At 42.2% G+C, this 19,744-nt stretch overlaps 1 pseudogene; it reads left to right on the top strand.

Annotated features, from left to right (window-relative positions):
* The window catches only part of LOC149255122 (uncharacterized), a 54,202-nt pseudogene extending 36,350 nt beyond the window's left edge, over positions 1-17,852 (top strand).
* The last annotated feature ends 1,892 nt before the right edge of the window (positions 17,853-19,744 follow it).

Here is a 19,744-nt window from a genome sequence, read left to right as displayed (position 1 = left end):
TTGTTTGATGTTTAATCCCATGTTGGCGAAGATAGTGTTCAAATTCATTTGATGTATATTCTTTTCCATTATCAGTGTGAATAGACCTGTTACACTAAAATTTGTCACCATGACTATTTGCAGTTAGTATGGCTCCATCAACTGTCATACTATCCTCCTTGGCAAGCCTCATACCTCTGCTCTCCATGTCAAACTCCAAGAAAGAGAGAAAGTCATTAAAAATCTATATATCTCTAGGTACGCAGTTTCTCTTAGCCTTACCTGCCTGTACGCACCCCAAGTTCACAATACCTGCGTACTTGTACGCTCTGTCTATAAAGCCATGGGTGCGTACTCCTGTAAAGGTCAAAAGGCGCAAGTTTCACTCCAAAAAAGTTACTTGTGGTCATTTCTAGAGCATTCTAGAAGCTTGTTTGATGTGTATGAAGCGCCTCCAGATGGTTCATGTATCCCTACCAAAGAGGAACTTATCCCATCAAGAGGGGAGCTATCCCATCCAAAGAGGGGCTTATCCCATTGATGGTGGACCTGAATAACTTCCTCTAGAGCACTATAAATACAGGCATTGGGCCAGAGGGAGGGGAGGTTGAAAGCTGAACATTCCTAAGGGTAGATGTTGCTGGAATTAGGACTCCCTTGTAAAGCTTGAGAGGAGAGATTCCCATCCTTTCCTAGCCTTATTTGAGAGTGGGTGAGCTGATCAAAGTAAAGGAAAACTCTTGCTGGACCCTAGGAGGGACTTGCACAACACCAAGGCTCAGGTTGTAATGGTTCCTTTTGTTACCTCTTAATACAAATGAACTTATTTTTCTCAACAGATTGTTATTCATGGTTTGTTTCATATACTCCTTGGTCTATATGATAGATATGTATTGTTTTATGAGTTTATCAGGTGCTATTTAATCTTTTGGCTTGTTAGTGAATGCAGGTTTCGAAGAAAAGGAGAAGCTCATCCGGATCGGCGAGGCTGGACTACTACAAAGCGTTGGACTAAAGGTATGTTAAAGATCCCCTGATTACTTTTATTCGCAATGCATGTTTAGAGAAAGGTAGTGTTTATTTGTCTTGTTTGTCACTAGAAAGCTTTTACTTCTAGAGAGGTCGGTTGTGTCCGCACTGTCGACTCTTTCCGCATGACAAAATGGCGACTCCGCTGGGGACTCCATTGATGTGAATGTTTTTTCCTTTGTATGAACTTTTGATCTGAGAAAAGTCGTTTGTTTTCTGGTTTTTGGCTGTCTGACTGTGTATTTGGGTGGGCTAGCTTAGGGTTAAATTAGATTTTAGTTTTTCTTTGTTTTGCTAGAAGTACGCAACCTCTGAGTTGAGCACAGTGCGTACCTGTACGCACTGTCGCTTTGTGCACAGAGCGTACCCGCACCTGTGTAAACAGGTCACCTGCGTACCTTTGCATCTTCTCTTTGCGAATCTCGAAAAAGTTTGTTGTTTGAACTTTGAATTTTATTCTTGAGAAAAGAACAAAAGATTTTGATTTTTGTTTTTGACTGGTTTTTGGTTCTGCATTAACTAGTCCTTAGTTACATTTTGACTGAGTAAAACATCCAGGAATCATCTTTAGTAAGCTTTTGACTCGTTAGATTTACTTTTAGGTGCTTTTCTCTTAGATTTGATTTTGAGTGCAATTCATTTGATTTGATTGCCATAGCTTTTTTTTTTAACTTTGATTTTTGTTAAAGTAAGTTTTACATGCTTTATTAATTAGGAAAAATACAAAAATATCTTTTGAAGGAAAGTTTGCTTTGGTAGCATTTGTGTCTTTAAAAGAAAAAGGAATTTTCGTGAAGTGATTAGTGGTCATGTGTCGTATGTCTTGAAAATATAAAGAGTTTGTTTCTTTGTTTTTCATTGCCAAGAAAGTTGTCTTTATATCAAGTTTGCATTCTCCAACTCTCTTAGCTAGGGAATTCATTGAAAAAGAAAAATTAGTATAAATCATCCTAAGTGCATCTTTTTAGTGGATTTCGTTCGAGTCTACACACCACCAGTTTCATCTCCACTACCTTTTGTCTTAAAGAAAGCCATAAAAATTAACGCTTAAAGTAAAATCAACTTAGTAACTTTTATTTACTAGGGCTCTGAAACACCAATATAGATCAGGCTAGTGTCTTGGAGTAGGAGAGTAATTAACTCTCCAAGACAGCAAAACCAAACAAGTAGCTCATCTTGTGGTAGGATAAATCCAACTGTTTCATTTGTACTCTGGGAAAGCTCCTCTTAAAGGAGAAGCACGAGCTCGTGTCCGAACCAGTGAGGGGATCAATCCTCCCTCGTTGGGAACGATGCCAGACACGCACGTATTACAAACGGTAAACCTCAGATTAACCATTGTCGAGGAGCCAGGGGTCACTTGTCGGTAAACCTTGGATTATTGTCAAGGAGCCGGCAAGGGGATTGAGCTTGATACTCTGCCCTTGCGTGCTGTCGGAGTGTAGACTGTTCCCCCAGGTGCATTTGTTGCTGTTGGTAACCTTAGTGACCATTATCTTTAGGATTCTACCGAGGTGATGGTGGAGGGAAGATCCCATTGTACCTGGAGCAGACGTCGGCTAGACTCACTTGGATTTTCCGGGGGGTTCACTTCACTCGAGATGGTTAAAGTGGAGGAACTTGTGCCGGTCTATTCATTAAGCAGGTTGCCGGGGTAACTGTTCCGCCCACCACTTCTGTACTGAATTCGGCGATGTTGGGTTTCATCTCCAACTAGTGTTTTCGGTCCGGAAGGCTACTGTTTGTGTATGGTTTGACGCCCTAGATTCTTTAGGCGTGTGATTCAAATTTGTTTGGTTCTTTAGAGACTTTAGGTGGTTTGCTTTGAGATTTTACTTTGTTTGTGTGTGCAGTAGTTAAAAGTTTTTAACTGTGGCTGAATTACCGAGACAGTCTCGTAGACTTCGGGGCAAGTCTCCTGAGATTGTTACCGTGGTCGATTTGTTGAGGAAGTCCCGTAGATTGCGGGGCGAACCTCCTGAAGAGGTCCCGAGTCATTATGAAAGTTTGAAAGTCCTTGTAACTCCTAGTGGCAGTAAAGTAGGTTCACCTGAAGAAGGAGAATCATCGTTGGTAGTCCATCCAGATTACCAAGGTCTAGAAACAGGTTATAATCCTGAAGCCGTTGCAGTTTCCGAGCTTGCTGGTAGTTTTTCATCTACTAGTGATATAGGCGAAGAACCTGAAATATTTGAACTTGTTACTCCAACTTCTAGTGTTCCTAATTCACCTAGGGTAGAAAGAGTCATCACCGAAAATCTTCCTTCTGGTTTGATAGCTATTGAAGAACTTGCTCCAGAAGAAGAAGTAGGCGGCCCTATTCTTGAAGATCAACCTACTATTGATCTAAGAGAGCGTGAATCTATCTTTTACAGTCCTCCTAAAAGTACTACTTGGTACCTTTCGTTAACCAATTATTTAGACAACTCAGGGATAAGTTTTTCTCCACCTCGTACTCCTTTTCCACCTGGAGGTGTTTATACTCCTGTAAATATGTCTGGTCAGTCGTCCGTGTTCACTCAATCTCCTGAATCTTTCTTGTACGGCGGTCCTTCTGTTCCCTCCGGGTATCAGTCACTTTCTGGTACTTTTGTGGGAGCATCTCCTCAACCCATTGAACATGGGTTATTAGCTGGAAACAATGGTAATAAACCATTGGGTGTAGGAGACATTTACATGATGTCAGGTTCAGTGCCCGGTTCTCAACCTCAAGGTGGCCAATTACCGCCTGGGGGGCAGCCTCAATTAACGCCTGGGGGGCAACCTCAAGGTACACAAATTGTGTCTGGGGGGCAACCTCAAGGACAGTATGTACCCATAGTACAATACATTCCTCAAGGTCAACCCCAGCCTCAATATGTACCCCAAGGTCAACCTCAGTATCAGTATTTACCTCAAGGGTATCAACCTCAAGGTAGAGGTCAACCCCAGTATCAGTATTTACCTCAAGGTTATCAACCTCAAGGTCAATACTCGAGTCAAGTTTATCAACCACCTCAAGGTCAATCATATGTTCAAGGTACGGGAACTGTGCCTTTCAGTTATCAATCCTATCCTCAATCCGGTTATGGATCTCAATATCCTCAACCTGTCATGGGTCAATACCCCGGAATGAACATAGTGTGGGATCCATCGCAAGTTCAGCAGGTATTGCAGCCAAGTGTACAGTTGTCATCTCAAGCTGGACAACCCTTAGTTGCTGGTCCATCCCAGCAACCAGTCCAGTCTAATGTTCAAACTTCTGTACCTTCGGTAGTTACTCAGCCGCCAATTGCACCTAGTACTCCATCTCAAATGGCTGCTGCAACTACCGCAACATCTGCTCCTTCCACCACACTTGCTTCTGGAGTATCGACAGCTTCGGTTTCTACTGTCTCTGCAACTACTCCTCAGATATCTTTACCATTGTCTGGATCTACGATTCAAACTACAGTTCAGATGCCTGTAGGACAACCTGGTTTAAGTACGGTTGTCACTAGTCAACCACAATTCACTTATCAACCGTACCAGGGACAGTACCAATACGGGCCTGCTGTCCAACAGCCGGTTTACCAGTATCAACCGTATCCTAGGTACACTTATCAACAACCTCAACAACCCCAGTACGGTCCGGTTAATCCTAGTTTTCCAGGAGGATACAATATCCCGAATGCGATTCCTATTCCAAGTTATCCTGGATATCCTCCTCCTAGGACTGGTCTTGTGACCCAGAGTTTTAGGGATCCTAATCGGCAATTACCGTTTATCGCAACTTTGGATTTACCAGACTTGACGCACCTAACGAACGATCCAATAAATTATCTTCTGTTCTGGCCGCCAATGCCAAATAAGTTGCCCAGTGATATACCCAAGTTCGAAGGTAAGTCTGGAGAGGATCCGTCCAATCATGTGATGACTTACCACCTCTGGTGTGCTTCAAATTCCATCTCGGATGATTCGATCCGCTTACGTCTTTTCCAGCGTACGCTCATTGGTCTCGCGGCCAAGTGGTACATTGAGTTACCACGGGCCTCTTTTTACAATTTTAGTCAGTTAGCTACCTCGTTCCTAACTCATTTTCAGTTGCCAGTCAGATATGATAATGGCACGGAGCTACTAACTTCACTAAAACAGTGGACGTCCACTTATATTTCCGATCATATCCATGAATGGAGACGTCGACGGCGATTAGTGAAAGTTTTTATTCCGGACCAAATCTTAGCTGAATGGTTTGTTAAATCATTATTACCGAAGATTACTGAAGACGTAGCTAAAGCCGAAGTAGTTACTGAAGAGCAAGTAATTGCTCAAGCGCAGTACCTTGACTTAGTTTACACTCAGTCAGGTACGTTACACGAAAAGATCCCAGATCTTCCAAAGTCAAATCAAATCGCTGCTGCTCCTTCGGGATCTCATGCTGCTGCTGGCATGATTGGTAGGGTAAATACTAAAAGTAAGAAGAAATCTTCAAAGAATTCTTCGCCCATTACAACCTTACCAGATTCCCTGACAGGAGAGTCTTCTCCTGAAATTTCCGCTGATATTCACGTTGTAGAGTCATCTACGGCTAAATCAAAAAACGGTGGGAAGAAGAAGGGTAAAGCAGACAAGACTCCAAAGGAGAAAACAGAAAAGTCGGAAACCAATGACGAAAAGCGCAAACCTCGATATCCTTGTCTAATTTGTGAAGAGGATCATTTTACAAGAGATTGCCCCCATCGGGCCGAGGTTGTGAAAATCGTCAAAGGTTCCTCAACTCCTGCTGTTTTGAAAGATCCATTTCCAAAGCAGGAGAGTAAGATGATAGGTTCTTCCTCGAGTGCCACTGAAGAACCCATATTGATGATGTCTCATGTGAGGATTGCGACTCGATCTCACGATTATGGTAGTAAAAGTCTTGTTGATGGATCGAAAGAAGCAGAATCTTCTCATTCAAATCCCTCAACCTCAGCTCCCGGTTCCGATCCACTACAGATCGAGAAACCTAACCCTGACTTAGTAATAAAACCGCCCGCCAAGGGTGTACTTCGAAGGTCTGCTTTTAATCCACATGCGAGAGCGGCTCAGAATTACAACATTGTTGAGGATTTAGCTGTTTCACCCTCAGCAATGTTGGCTTTAGAAGTGCTGCAATCATGCCCAGCACAGCGAAAATTACTTTTGTCGGCTATAGGAGCTGTTGAAGTTCAGGACCCGAACCTGATAATCTTTGATCTAGAAAATAGTACACCGCGTCTCCCTCATCAGATGGCTTTCTAGATTCCAGTGATAGTCAAAAATAGGCCTATTCATCGGACTGTAATTGATGAGGGAGCTTCCACGTGTATTATGTCGATTCAGTGTTGGAGATCGCTTGGTTCTCCTTCGCTGAACCAATCCCTAACAATTCTTAAGGCCTTTGATGGCCGTGGGTTCCATCCGTTTGGCATTTTACAGGATTTGCCTATAGGGGTTGAAGGAAAAACCATTAGTCTAGATGTGGAGGTGGTTGATGCCCCTCTAGACTACAACCTTCTCTTGGGTCGAAGTTGGTCTTACGCTATGACAGCGGTCGTTTCATCGGTCTTCAGAGTCATAAAATTTCCACATAATGGCAAGATCGTAACCATAGACCAGCTGGCTTATTTTTCATCCGACCCAGCCTCTTCAGAAAGTATCCAGCATGTCGGTAAAACGACTATCCCTTATAAGGATGTTGGCATAGGATTAGTTAAAGATTCTGGTTTACTGGGAACTTTTCCTTTTCCTCCAATCAACGCAGACCCTTCATTCGCATTCATTCATATGATTACGTCAGATACTATTATTTACAATGATCCTTGGATTGTCCCATCTGAATCTGAGATAGACTCATTCGGTGATGCAATGCCTTTGAGTCCATATGAAATTGCCTATGAAGCCGTGCAGTCTTTTTCCGACCCAAGTTCAACCAAAATCGACCAAATGAATGTGGTCCATGAGAAATCCCTTTTCGTGTCAACCTCGGAGTTAATAACATTTCCCGAAGTTGTGTCATCTGACGAACAACTTTGTGAAGTCCTGTGCGTAGACGATTTACCATGGGAAGATCTCCATCATAGATCTTCGTTTTTACCTGAGGATGATCATTTTGAAAACGATTTCTCATCAATCTTTACAGCTGAATATGTCAAAGACGCTCAGAGTCCAATGAAACATCCTAATTCAGAGCTGAATTTGGGAAACATTTCTCGCACTATTCCCATTGACATTTCAGTGAAGCCCGGAATTGTTGAACACATTCATATAGGTGCCTCGTGTTCAGATGACGAAATTCAAACATACAAGGCCCTATTTCAAGAATTTCGCGACGTGTTTGCCTGGTCCTATGAGGAAATGCCAGGAATTGATCCCTCCATTGTTGTTCATGAGATCAAGACTTACCCGGACGCTAAACCCGTTCGGCAACGTCTGCGTCAGATACACCCTCGGAAAGTGGCTGCAATTAAAGCAGAAGTTGAGAAGCTATTGAAAGCAGGTTTCATTTATCCGATCCCGTTAACGGATTGGGTATCGAATATTGTTCCAGTTAACAAAAAACAGGGAACAATAAGAATATGTATCGATTATAGGGATATCAATCGTGCTTGTCCCAAGGACAACTATCCCATGCCCTATATCGATCAAATAATTGATGATTGTTCCGGCAGTGAAATATTATCCTTTATGGACGGTTTTTCCGGTTACAACCAAATCAATATTCTACCTGCCGATCAACCAAAAACGACTTTCATTTGTCCATGGGGGACATTTGCTTATTGCAAATTACCTTTTGGGCTTAAGAATGCCGGAGCCACTTTCCAAAGGGCAATGTCTTATGCATTTCATGACATCAAGCATATTGTGCAACCATATCTCGATGATTTGCCAGCTCACTCCTTACATCGAGCTGATCACCTTATCCATTTACGAGCAATTTTTATGAGGTGTAGGCATTATCATATACGGTTGAACCCACACAAATGTGTCTTCTGCATCGAAGTGGGATGATTGCTGGGATTTGTAGTTTCAAAAGCCGGCATTCGCGTCGATCCCTCGAAGGTCGAAGTTATCATCAAATTGCCTCCTCCTTCGAGTCTCCGCCAACTCCAAAGTTTGCAAGGGAAAGCAAACTTTTTACGCCGATTCATTCCTAACTACGCCGAGATTACCAAGGGTTTTACCCGGTTGTTGAAACAAAATGCTCAATTCTCTTGGGATGAGATAGCTCAGAAATCTTTTGATGCGCTAAAGCACGCGTTGACCCATGCACCGTTGTTGCATCCTCCCAACTACAACCAGGATTACTTTTTGTACCTCGCCGCCGCTCATTCCACCATTGGAATGGTCTTAGTACAGGAAGATGAATTCGAAACGGAACATGTGATATATTATCTTAGTAGGACGTTAAATCCCACTGAGCTAAAATATTCGCATGTGGAGAAATTGGCCTTGGCAGCTGTTCAAACTGTCCAACGTTTTCGTCATTACATTCTTCTCCGTAAAACTACAGTCATTTCGGATTGCAACCCTATGATTTACATTTTGACTAAACAATTGCTAGGGGGTAAGTACTCTAAATGAATTGTTATCTTGCAAGAGTTCGACTTGGAGTTTGAAAAATCTAAGTCTAAGAAATCTTTAGTTTTTGCAGAGTTGATGTGTGACTTCCCGCGTGCTGACACGGAAACTGTGGCAGAGGAACCCATTGCGGACGAATCTCTGTTTCTCATCAGCACTTTAGATCCGTGGTATGGAGATATAATCGTCTATCTCCAAACCCAATCCTTTCGGCCCGAAGCTTCAAAGTCGGAACGTCGGAAAATCCGATTCCAGTCCCAACAGTACAAAATTATTGGAGATACCCTTTATCGTCGTGGGGCAGATTTGGTTTTTCGTCGTTGCTTAACTCATGAAGAGGCAGAAAGGGTTATGAATGACTATCATTCTGGAGCATGTGGCGGTCATATGTCTGGGTATGCCATAGCTCAGAAGGTGTTGCGTGCTGGCTACTTCTGGCCGTCCATGTTTAAAGATTGTATCATTGCGGTCCGAAAATGCCACAACTGTCAAGTGTTTGATCGCAAGATGCGTGCACCACCTGCTCCTCTCCACCCTATAATTGCCGTTGGTCCTTTTGCTAAATGGGGTATCGATTTTATTACATGTAACCCTCACTCGGCCGGGGGGCATGCGTATATGATCCTTGCGGTTGATTATTTTACTAAGTGGGCCGACGCGATGCCTACATTCGAGGCAGACGGCAAGACAGCTGCGATTTTCGTATTCAATCATATTATTGCTAGGTTTGGTGTCCCACAAGCGATAATCACTGACCATGGGCGCCATTTTCGAAACATTATGATGACAGAACTTACAGGCCAGCTTGGTTTACGTCATGATAGTTCTACTCCTTATTATCCCCAAGCAAACGGTTTGGTTGAGTCCATCAACAAAGTTCTAGTTATCATGATCCGACGAATCATTGGTATTCATCGGTCGAATTGGCACAACATGTTATTTTCAGCGCTTTGGGCATACCGAACCTCAGTGAAAACATCAACAGGGTTCACTCCTTTCCAACTAGTTTATGGTTTGGAAGCAGTGTTACCCATTGAATGCGAAATCCCATCACTTCAAATGGCTATCGAATTACTTCCAGCTACTTCCGAAGAGGAGAAGCGTCTATTATACTTAGCTAAATTAGATGAGACCCGACGTGATGCTGCATTGGCAATCGAGACTCACGCAAAAAGGATGAAAGCTCAGTATGATCGCAACGTGACCCCTCGTAATTTTTCGGAAGGAGACCTAGTGCTATTATATGATCAAGCTAACGATAAATTAGGTGCTGGCAAATTCGTTCCTATGTGGCATGGGCCCTACATTGTCAAGCGAAAGCTAGCAAAAGGGGCCTATGAGCTGGTAGATTTTGATGGGGACTCTTTGGGTAAGCCCAGAAATGGACTTTACCTAAAGAGGTACTATGCTTAAATGATGGGTATGGAGATTTAGTTAGGTTAGTTTTTCTTTCTAGCTGGTGTGTTTGTTAGTATAGACAGTGTGCTTAGCTTAGAGAGTGTGTTTTTCATCGTTATTCTGGCTTATCTTGGTTTTACTCTTGATATTGCAGATGTCGACGCCTCTCCAAACGTACATTGGATTCGCTGATGGTGCTTGTCGTAGTACACAGAATATCTCTTCCGCAGCTTGGGTTATCTATTCGCCCTCTGACGAGTTAGTTTCTATGCATGGGGTGAGCCTCGGTCAAACAAGAAACAACATTGCAGAATACAGTGCAGTGATTGAGTTATTATCTGAATCTATTTCATTTGGGATTCGGAGTTTGATAGTGAAGTTAGATTCTGAACTCGTTGTATTACAGCTTAATAGAGTATATGCCATTAGAAATCCAGTGTTGATAAGGTTATTTTTTAGAGTGCGCCTCTTGGAACGTGAATTTGATTACATTGAATATCAACATATTCCAAGGTCATTAAATACATTAGCAGATGCAATTGCTTCTCGAATGTTAGACAGACATTTGCGATAATCATAAATGTAAATTTAAAAACATTTCATCATACATGTTTAACAAGATAAGCCGGTAATAATGATATATATATAGATAGGAGTGTGTCAAAAAATATACATCGTCTTCGATCATAGGTTGAAAAACACCTTATGATCGGCAAAAATGATAAGTACAAAAAACCAAAAATGTCACATGTGTCTACAAAAAGTGACTAGCCAATCACTGGTGGTGCTCTCTATACGAGACCACTGCCCGCGCTACCCTACACAGGAACCTCCTAAAAGGTCCTGGGACTGCGACCACATAGCGCTGAAGTCGGATAGGAATATCGTCTATAGTCGTCTCTGGTATGTCCGCCGTGAGATGCTCTAGGTCCTGTTCCAACTCGGCTAAGGTCTCTGTGGCCGCATCCTGTGGGGCCGGTGCTGGTGCAACTGGTACTCTTCTCTCGAATGGCCGGAGATTGGCCGGACGCTGTGGACCTACATCTGCATTTTGAAAATTGTCACTGTCAGTTTTGAGACGATATAAAAAACAAACAAAAAGTAAATAATTTAAAAACTTGTGAAAAATGAAGTACCTCTGTCGTCCCATTGTTCTCCCTGTGGAAGAACCATGTCCGGATCACCACGAAAATCTACTCCGGCATAAGGAAAATTTTGGATCGCAAAGACCTGGTCCTCCAACCAGTGAAAGTAACCCGCAGGAAATCGAACAACTCCCGCTCCCTCATCAGGATGCTGGCCCATCACCGCAACCCATCGCATCAACTTTGGCTCCCGAGGAGGCCCAGCTGCAACAGTGAGATGCTGTCGGATCAGCATCGGAACCCTCTCTAGGGCAAAGCTCACAACTAGAGGCCCATACCCAAAGGTCTTTAATTGTCCGTTCTTTGCCCTAGTCAGTTGGCCCTTCATATTGGCCAACACAGCGTCACACCAATTGAAAATGGTGCCTCGGTAACAATCTATCGCCATCCGCATTTGGGACCCGGTGGAAATATGCAAAGCGGCTGCGCCGCAGAGTCTGGTAACTGTAAAGGCAATTAGCATAAGTTCAGGCAGGGATATGTATTTGATTTCTATCCCTTTCTCCTGGTGCTAATTGTTGCACCACTCTAGCCGGAGGCTAGCAAGGGATTGGCCACCCGGCCTAGTCCCGGACAGAGTCAGTTGCTCGCCCCTATTAGGCAAACCAGTGAGAAAATATATGTCTGAGGGCTCTATCTAGAGCTGGTGCCCTCCGATGTAGAAGCATTGATCCTGAACGTTCCACCTTTCAACCAGCCATTCTAAGAATCGCACCTGGGCCCTCATGCCAGGTATGGCCCAGTATTTGTAGAGACTGCATGCCTTCAAAGCATTAATGGAAGGTTGATGATCTATTGCGGCCAAATCGACATCTTCGTGTTCTCTTTCGCGCCAATCAAGCATGGTGGGCAATCTACACACCAGAAAACATTCATTAGAATTCATTAAATAAAAAATTAATGGTTTAGTTTTGAGATTTGGGGTTTTAAATTCACTTTGCACGGAGTACGCACCCCGCGTTTAGAAAACAGAGCGTGGGTACGCAGCTGTTCTGAAGATAGGCTGCGTACTCCTGCCATTTTCCCATTAACGAAAATGTCGGGGTACGCAGGTCGCCCATGAGGCACCTGCGTACCCCGAAAAGCGGATCCTAAAACCCCAAAGCCCCCAAAAAATCAAACTAGGGCTTAAAATGAAATTCTAAACGGATAAAAACAAAGAGGAGGATGTTGTGAAATACCTGAAAGAGACAGCACTCGATTCCGACGGTCGGATTCTCCGCAAAGTCCACGGGAAGTTTCTTGCCAAAAGCCCTTTTCTCTCCCTCAACAGTAAAATGGTAAAAATGACATGGTAAAAGGTCTTTTTATAGGTTTTTTGGATAAATGAATGCTAAGTTTGTTTATTTTTCACCATGGAAGGATATTTCTCAATGCATTTTTGCTTATCTTAAACAGGTATAAGTAATGTGTCGTTTTTGCGCAGGACAAAAGGACTTTCAAGGAAAATTATCATTTTTCACAAACCAAAACATCAGAGTCATCTTTTAAGCCCTTTTCTGACTCCTAAAACATGAAAAGATTGCCGAGCGTTTCTTTTACACTCGTTAAAACGGAATTAAAAGACGGTCCTCTTATAGCTATTTTCTGACCGTAAAAACAAGAAAAGATTGCCGGGTTTTTGTCGTTTCAAACCCGATACTGGAAATAAAACAACGTGTCCTTGATCGCTTTTTACTTTTCAGGTCAAAGGCACTAATCATGAAAGTACTCCTTGGTCGCAAGACTAAGCGGTTCTCTCAAGTATTATTTTATACTTTTTCGGGCTTGGGAGACACAACTTTACGAAAAAGTTCAACCTGGAGTCTTCTTAAGTTTTTTTAGACTCTCTAAAAATGAAAAATGCCGAGTTTCTCCTATACTGGACTCGTTAAAATTTCACAGTAAAGGACCTGTTCGATTACAAACAGGAACGGACCGCTCCTTCTTAGGGTTCGAATCAAAACTAAGTTGGACTCATCCGAAGGATGAGCTTATAATCAAGCATATGTTATCCTCCTCAAGCTTGTAAAAAATAAAGAGGTACTTGCCAGAAATGGTGGGGGAAAAGAGAGGAAAATGAGCCCATTTGTTATCCTTTGTCTCAGAAGAAGCCTTATTACCACTCTTGAACACGACACTTTTCATTCACCTGGGTTGGGAAATCCTTTGCCTCACAGTTGATCAAACCACATTGAAAGTCTTTAGCCAGGTATTAACTTTGGGTCAAATGTCACCAAGCTATCTGTCGTGTCGTTATGTGTTCAAGAGGTCTCTGCAATAAACATTCATCTGCAAAATACTCGTCATCCATTTTGACCATCCCTGAGTCAGTCCTTACAGCTACATTTCTTCAACTTGATCTATGATTTCGTGTTGTGGGCTTGCCTGCAACGGGTTGCTTTCTATCGACATCAGCACATTATCTAGAAAGATGACCTAGGAATCGTCAGTACCTTGAAGTCTGCATGCATCAATGGCAGGTTTCTCGCCTTTGACGACAGTTTACATCATTGACTTTCGATCGAAGGATTCCGTGAAATGTTCGACATCAACTCATTCATTCACATCTCATGGATTGTACTGGGTACTTTGAGAACCATTGACATCACTGGTGGTTTCTCTCACGCTTGTTAACAGTTTACATCATTGACTGGTAATCAAGTGGTTTCTACCATGTTCGACATCAGCTCATTTATTCGCATGGATAGAATCGTACCTGTTCGGGAAGTAGAAATGAAGACCCTGGATCTAGTTTCCACCATCCAGGCTGCGAGGAGTTTTGTATTCATTATACAGTAGACTAACTATAAACAGATGGCTGCGTCCATACTGTGTCTACAAAAGTCTATGATTATGATGTACTGCAGAATCATTCCTGTATCAGAGCAGTAGATAGTCAATTAGTTAAAGTTTTCAATCTGAGTATGGGAATGCCTACCTCAGTGATGATATGATCATATATATGTATTTTGTGTTGAATACTTGCAGGTTCCGACTGGGCTTTCCACAAGATAATCCTTGAAATGATAAAGTACTTCACCCTTCCTAGATGATATGAAACCCTAATCTACTACAGGCTTCGCACTTTAGGGGGCAATCCGTTACACTAAAATTTGTCACCATGACTATTTGCAGTTAGTATGGCTCCATCAACCGTCATACTATCCTCCTTGGCAAGCCTCATACCTCTGCTCTCCATGTCAAACTCCAAGAAAGAGAGAAAGTCATTAAAAATCTATATATCTCTGGGTAGGCAGTTTCTCTTAGCCTTACCTGCGTGTACGCACCCCAAGTTCACAATACCTGCGTACTTGTACGCTCTGTTTATAAAGCCATGGGTGCGTACTCCTGTAAAGGTCAAAAGGCGCAAGTTTCACTCCAAAAAAGTTACTTGTGGTCATTTCTAGAGCATTCTAGAAGCTTGTTTGACGTGTATGAAGCGCCTCCAGATGGTTCATGTATCCCTACCAAAGAGGAACTTATCCCATCAAGAGGGGAGCTATCCCATCCAAAGAGGGGCTTATCCCATTGATGGTGGACCTGAATAACTTCCTCTAGAGCACTATAAATACAGGCATTGGGCCAGAGGGAGGGGAGGTTGAAAGCTGAACATTCCTAAGGGTAGATGCTGCTGGAATTAGGACTCCCTTGTAAAGCTTGAGAGAAGAGTTTCCCATCCTTTCCTAGCCTTATTTGAGAGTGGGTGAGCTGATCAAAGTAAAGGAAAACTCTTGTTGGACCCTAGGAGGGACTTGCACAACACCAAGGCTCAGGTTGTAATGGTTCCTTTTGTTACCTTTTAATACAAATGAACTTATTTTTCTCAACAGATTGTTATTCATGGTTTGTTTCATATACTCCTTGGTCTATATGATAGATATGCATTGTTTTATGAGTTTATCAGGTGCTATTTAATCTTTTGGCTTGTTAGTGAATGCAGGTTTCGAAGAAAAGGAGGAGCTCATCCGGATCGGCGAGGCTGGACTACTACAAAGCGTTGGACTAAAGGTATGTTAAAGATCCCCTGATTACTTGTATTCACAATGCATGTTTAGAGAAAGGTAGTGTTTATTTGTCTTGTTTGTCACTAGAAAGCTTTTGCTTCTAGGGAGGTCGGTTGTGTCCGCACTGTCGACTCTTTCCGCATGACAAGACCCAATATGAGATTGTGCATCATTTTCAATCCACTTATGAAAATTCTTGAATGTTTGAAAAGCATCAGATTTGTTCTTCAATAAATAAACCCAACACATTCTGGTGTAATCATCAATAAATGTCATGATATATTTATTTCCATTTGCAGAAGGAACATGCATTGGACCACATAAATATGAATGAATGAGTTCAAGCTTCCTATGTGCTCTTGAATGTGAATCATGAAAAGACTGTTTGCTATGCTTTCCTAGAATGCAAACATCACATTGCTTATGTTTTCGAGGAATTGTAGGCAAACCAGCAACACCATTTTTCTTCAACAAGCGGAGACTATCATAGTTTAAATGTCCAAATCTAGCATGCCATAATAAACTTGACGGAAGTGTACCTTCTTCATGATGAGAAATATATGAGAAATGTTGTGCATGAGCAGAGGTTCCTTGCAGTTTAAGAAGTCTTTCTTCTTCTATACCCCTCATGACAAGTGAGTGGTCAGATGCCTTTCTTACCTCAAGCTTTCCATCAAACATATGAATGGAGTGACCTTGTTGGCGGATGTGGACCAAGGACAGCAAGTTTCTCTTGAGCTGTGGGAGATATAGAACATGATCCAGAAGAAAGTCTGGAAGACCAGGCAGTTTAAGCCTGATTGTGCCAAGCCCTGATGGCTTGATTTTTGACTGATATGCAAAGTATACTGCTCCATCAACATTGTCAGTGAAATCTTCAAAAAAATATTTCCTATGAGTCATATGACAGGATGCTCCCGAATCAAGCAACCAATCATTTTTAGAAGAAGCAAGTGAAGCATTAAACAAATCTTCATTTACTCCAATGTTACATTATGCCTCAATATAGTGAGCGGATTCAGGTGCTTTACCTTTGTCTGTGTCATCAGTTTTACCTTTCTGCTGGTTTCTTTTCTGCTCAATCTTTTCCCATGGTAGCTTGCATGTAGAAGCATCATGTGATCCATTTCGTTTGCAGCGAATGCAATGCAGATCTGCCTTTTCTGCATGAGAATGTCTGCCCCCCCTACCTCTGAAGTATATTCCTCTTCCTCTTCGTCCACCTCTTCCTCTTGTAGAATCTTGAGCAGGATGCTTTTCTTTATGAGCAAGGCAAACAGTCTCTTCAGAAGATTCAGGGACTGTTTTCTTTCCAAAGGCTTTCTCTCTTTCAGCGAACTTTTTCACAAGAGACTCAAAGGTTATGTCTTTAAGATTTCCATTTGCTTGTAAAGACTCAAGATAATTGGAGTAGGTAGGATAGAGTGCTTTGAGAAAGGCAATAAGAGAGATATCCAGCTCAACCTTAGTGGATTTAATATCATGCATTATAGACTTTATTTCAGATGCAAGAGCAAGGGGATCATTATTTTTCAGTTCAAGAGTGAAGAGTTTAATCATGAGCTGAACAACTTCAAGTGCAGAATGTGAATCATAGAGTTCTTTCAGCTTTTGTAAAGCTTCAAAGGCAGTGGAATAGGATGAAATATGACGACTTACTTCTTCATTTATAGATGCTGCGATCAATGCATAGGCTTTGCTGTTCTTGTTTTCCCAAATGACAAGTTCTTTATCTGATGTAGGCTGCACAGGGTCTTTGTCTTCTTCTCCAACACACACTCCTTTCCACAACTCATTGTAGATGAGGGTGTGTTTTACCATCCGAGACCATTCAGGATAGTTCTCCTTGCCAGTGAGAACTATTCCTACCATAGAGATGATTGAATGCATTCTGTAAAAAAAATACTTCTGCTAAAAAAACTTTTTGCTGATATACAGTGAAATTGTACTCAAAAGGGTAACAGATTTCAAAATCTTTATGCACTAAGTTTTCTTCAAATGTCTCCAAAATTTTATAAAATATCCTCCACAAAATATTCAAAAAGATTCCACAACTTATTGAAACAGCGTCCAAAACGCATTCAAAAACTTATTCAAACAGCTTACAACGCATTCAAAAACTTATTCAAACAGCTAGTCAATATATATATGTTGGTCAATCATCAACAAGGCATATACATGCGGTTTAATACTAAACTTTATGGAAACATATACCACTCAGACGGTGCCAATAGTTCTCTAACAGGAGCGGGCTCAGAGATCTCTTCAGTTGGATGAAATCAGTCAACACTCAAGGAGTCTCCAGAGTCGCAGCAGCCACTGAAACGCCACCAGAAACTGCATGTAATAACACATTGCAGCAGAAAAAGAAGAAACCCATTGTTTCTGTTCACCAGAAGGGCAATATCAGAGTTCTTAAGGTGGTGCCCATATGCGGTTCCCTCAGGAAGGCTTCTCACAACCATGGCCTTATTCGTACTGCCATTGAAATAGTCGAGGAGTCGAATCTGGGCATGGAGATAGAGCTGATAGACATCAACAACCTTCCCTTTCTGAACACCGATCTTGAAGTGGATGGTCGGTTTCCAGATGTTGTGGACAGCTTCAGAAAAAATTCCTTGATGCCGATTGTATACTCTTTTCTTCTCCAGAGTACAACTATTTCGTGACTGCTCCCTTGAAGAACGCTATAGATCATTCAAAACAGCATATACATTTGGAATTAAAATCAACGCTCACAAGCCAACGCTCAACGTAACAAGCACTGAGCCGAAGGAAGGAGTCCACAAATGGAAATGAAAAATGCGGCTCAAAAAAAATGTAATTAAAGTTCAAGCAACAAGTTATGGAGACACTCCTGCTTTTCTTGCAAAACAGACTGTCTTGAACTAAGCAACACTCCGCCGATTTTATTCTCCAGGACTAAAGCCAAGCCAGTACCACAGCCGCCTCGTAAATTTGAACAACAGATCTTTTCATTGCAAAGTTGGTTCTACGACCCTTATGGACTGTAGAACGATGCTCCTGCCACGGACTTGAACTCGCTCGGATCGACCTCGGGGCGAATGGCTGGAGCTAAAGAAACCTTTCAAGAACCGGGGAAATGTGAGCCAAATTGGGCAAATGAGAGATCAAACGGAAGCAGAGAGGAGCATGCGGATATGATGATATCTACGCAGCTGGGTATGTGGCGTGCTATGAATTGTTGTGTGATGCAAAATCCGATTCAGTTTGGTGCATCGACAGTGGGAGACGGTGGGAGAACGTTACATGCATCTCTGGGCAGCAACAGAGGCAGAGTAGTGTCAGGCAAACGTTTCAGGCAGATGCGTTGGCCAGGCAAACGTTCAGGCAGGCAATCAATGCGCAGAGAGACAAACGTTCAGGCAGGCAGAGGCGTTGCAAGGAATCTGGGACCTGCGCTTTGATACCATGTCAGGCCAGGGTAACTCCAGAATGGGCAGAGAAAAACTGATTGCATAATTCATTAGCTAACTATCATTTATATACATAAATGGGACGGATCAGTTCATCTTCTTGATGACTGTTCGCGTTCCAGTTCACCCATCCGTTGAGGATTAGGTGTCAACAATAACAATACCAAGACTCTAAATAGGAGAATAGGATTTCTAGACTTCATCATTAACCCTAAGTAGATTAAGGTTGCATAACTATGACATACCCTTACGTTAGGGTTTTATAGAGAAACTTTTAGGGTTCTATTAGAGCCTAGATTTGCCTCAGGCTGAAAAGGCAAGGTTCTAGGTCCACATCAAACCACGCTCAGCCTCGTAGCTAGCCCTACGAGGACAGGAGAGGGCTTTCTCCGGGTCAATCTCAGCAAAATATAATCAGAGGGGGCTTGAGATGACTGATTTAACAACTGATCTTAGGCTAGGTATGAAAGTGAAAAGTTTTGATTTGAGTTTTTGGGGGTTTTGTTTGAAAAAAGGGACATGCAAATTTTGGGTCCGGGGATGAGGCCAAATTTTTGCAGAGTTCAGGTAGGGGCAAGATAGGCAGTAGTTTTGATGCTTTGGATTGAATGAATGGGTGGATCAGACTGGTGAAGAGCCAAGGAGGGAAAGAAGGTCTCAAGAGTACTCCTCAAACAGATGAAAACATGAAGAATTAAACAAAATATCAAGGCAAAGCATAGCAGTCCAATGAATTCTACCTTAATCACTCATTTGCTTAATTACAGAAGACAAAAGAAGGGAAAATGATACACATAAACATCAGTGAACTTACAAATACATAGAGAAACACACCATCAAAACATAGAACCACATGGATCCCAACAAGTGTTGCAAAACCCTGGTCCTTCCTTTGCCAAAATTGCAGAAATGAAATGTACAATAGAGTGCCAAGCAATCCCAAGTATCCAACCATGAAAATGAATGAGAAATTACATGATATAGACAAGCCTAACTCCTTCCCATGCCTCTAGGGGTCGAGCTCATCATTCTAGGAGTTGTTTCAACCAATTCTAAACAAGGCACTGAAATCTAGGCAATCAAACAACTTGCCCCTATATGAAAGGAAACTGATTCATTCAGTTGTTTTTCACTTTTTAGCGAATGAATCCTCTAGAACAAGTAAAAATGTGCCAATATTACATCATAGTCATCAAATTACATCAGGGAATAT

This window comes from Pinus tabuliformis, chromosome 7 (assembly GCF_031772625.1).
Source record: "Pinus tabuliformis cultivar Carrire ecotype Pingquan chromosome 7, CPIR1, whole genome shotgun sequence".
Taxonomy (NCBI): domain Eukaryota; kingdom Viridiplantae; phylum Streptophyta; class Pinopsida; order Pinales; family Pinaceae; genus Pinus; species Pinus tabuliformis.
Note: the sequence above shows the minus strand (reverse complement) of the source record. Positions and strands in the feature narration are given on the sequence as shown.